Here is a 2,307-nt window from a genome sequence, read left to right as displayed (position 1 = left end):
GATCGTAAAACCATCGAATTTGTGATTTTCAATAAGTTTCTCAAAACTCTAATATTTTACACATTTTAACATATTCGATCGTAAAACCATCGAATTTGTGATTTTCAATAAGTTTCTCAAAACTCTAATATTTTACACATTTTAACATATTCGATCGTGAAACCATCGAATTTGTGATTTTCATTAAGTTTCTCAAAGCTCTAATATTTTGCATATTTTAACATGTGCGATCGTAAAACCATCGAATTTGTGATTTTCAATAAGTTTCTCAAAACTCTAATATTTTGCATATTTTAACATGTGCGATCGTAGAACCATCGAATTTGTGATTTTCAATAAGTTTCTCAAAACTCTAATATTTTGCATATTTTAACATATGCGATAGTAAAACCATCGAATTTGTGATTTTCAATGTTTCTAAAAACTCTAATATTTTGCATATTTTAACATGTGCGATCGTAAAACCATCGAATTTGTGATTTTCAATAAGTTTCTCAAAACTCTAATATTGTACACATTTTAACATATTCGATCGTAAAACCATCGAATTTGTGATTTTCAATAAGTTTCTCAAAACTCTAATATTTTGCATATTTTAACATGCGCGATCGTAAAACCATCGAATTTGTGATTTTCAATAAGTTTCTCAAAACTCTAATATTTTGCATATTTAACATGTGCGATCGTAAAACAATCGAATTTGTGACTTTAAGGAAATTTCTCAAAACTCTTATATTTTCCACATTTTAACATGTACGATCGCAAAACCATCGAATTTGTGATTTTCAATAAGTTTCTCAAAACTCTATATTTTGCATATTTTAACATGTACGATCGTAAAACCACCGAATTTGTGATTTTCAACAAGTTTCTCAAAACTCTAATATGTGCACATTTTAACATGTACGATCATAAAACCATCGAATATGTGACTTTAAACAAGTTTCTCATAACTCTTATATTTTGCATATTTTAACATGTACGATCGTAAAACCATCGAATTTGTGATTTTCAGTAGGTTTCTCAAAACTCTTATATTTTGCATATTTTAACATGTGCGATCGTAAAACCATCAAATTTGTGATTTTCAATAAGTTTCTCAAAACTATTATATTTTGCATATTTTAACATGTACGATCGTAAAACCATCGAATTTCCGATTTTCAGTAAGTTTCTCAAAACTCTTATATTTTACACATTTTAACATGTACGATCGTAAAACCACCGAATTTGTGATTTTCAACAAGTTTCTCAAAACTATTATATTTTGCATATTTTAACATGTGCGATCGTAAAACCATCGAATTTGTGATTTTCAGTAAGATTCTCAAAACTCTTATATTTTGCATATTTTAACATGTACGATCGTGAAACCATCGAATTTGTGATTTTCAATAAGTTTCTCAAAACTCTTATATTTTGCATATTTTAACATGTGCGATCGTAAAACCATCGAATTTGTGATTTTCAATAAGTTTCTCAAAACTCTAATATTTTACACATTTTAACATATTCGATCGTAAAACCATCGAATTTGTGATTTTCAATAAGTTTCTCAAAACTCTAATATTTTACACATTTTAACATATTCGATCGTGAAACCATCGAATTTGTGATTTTCATTAAGTTTCTCAAAGCTCTAATATTTTGCATATTTTAACATGTGCGATCGTAAAACCATCGAATTTGTGATTTTCAATAAGTTTCTCAAAACTCTAATATTTTGCATATTTTAACATGTGCGATCGTAGAACCATCGAATTTGTGATTTTCAATAAGTTTCTCAAAACTCTAATATTTTGCATATTTTAACATATGCGATAGTAAAACCATCGAATTTGTGATTTTCAATGTTTCTAAAAACTCTAATATTTTGCATATTTTAACATGTGCGATCGTAAAACCATCGAATTTGTGATTTTCAATAAGTTTCTCAAAACTCTAATATTGTACACATTTTAACATATTCGATCGTAAAACCATCGAATTTGTGATTTTCAATAAGTTTCTCAAAACTCTAATATTTTGCATATTTTAACATGTGCGATCGTAAAACCATCGAATTTGTGATTTTCAATAAGTTTCTCAAAACTCTAATATTTTGCATATTTTAACATGTGCGATCGCAAAATCATAGAATTTGTGATTTTCAATAAGTTTCTCAAAACTCTAATATTTTACACATTTTAACATATTCGATCGTAAAATCATCAAATTTGTGATTTTCAATAAGTTTCTCAAAACTCTAATATTTTACACATTTTAACATATTCCATCGTAAAACCATCGAATTTGTGATTTTCAATA

This window comes from Teleopsis dalmanni, chromosome X (assembly GCF_002237135.1).
Source record: "Teleopsis dalmanni isolate 2A chromosome X, ASM223713v2, whole genome shotgun sequence".
In the NCBI taxonomy this organism is placed as follows: Eukaryota; Metazoa; Arthropoda; class Insecta; order Diptera; family Diopsidae; genus Teleopsis; species Teleopsis dalmanni.
This window is presented reverse-complemented; position numbering follows the sequence as displayed.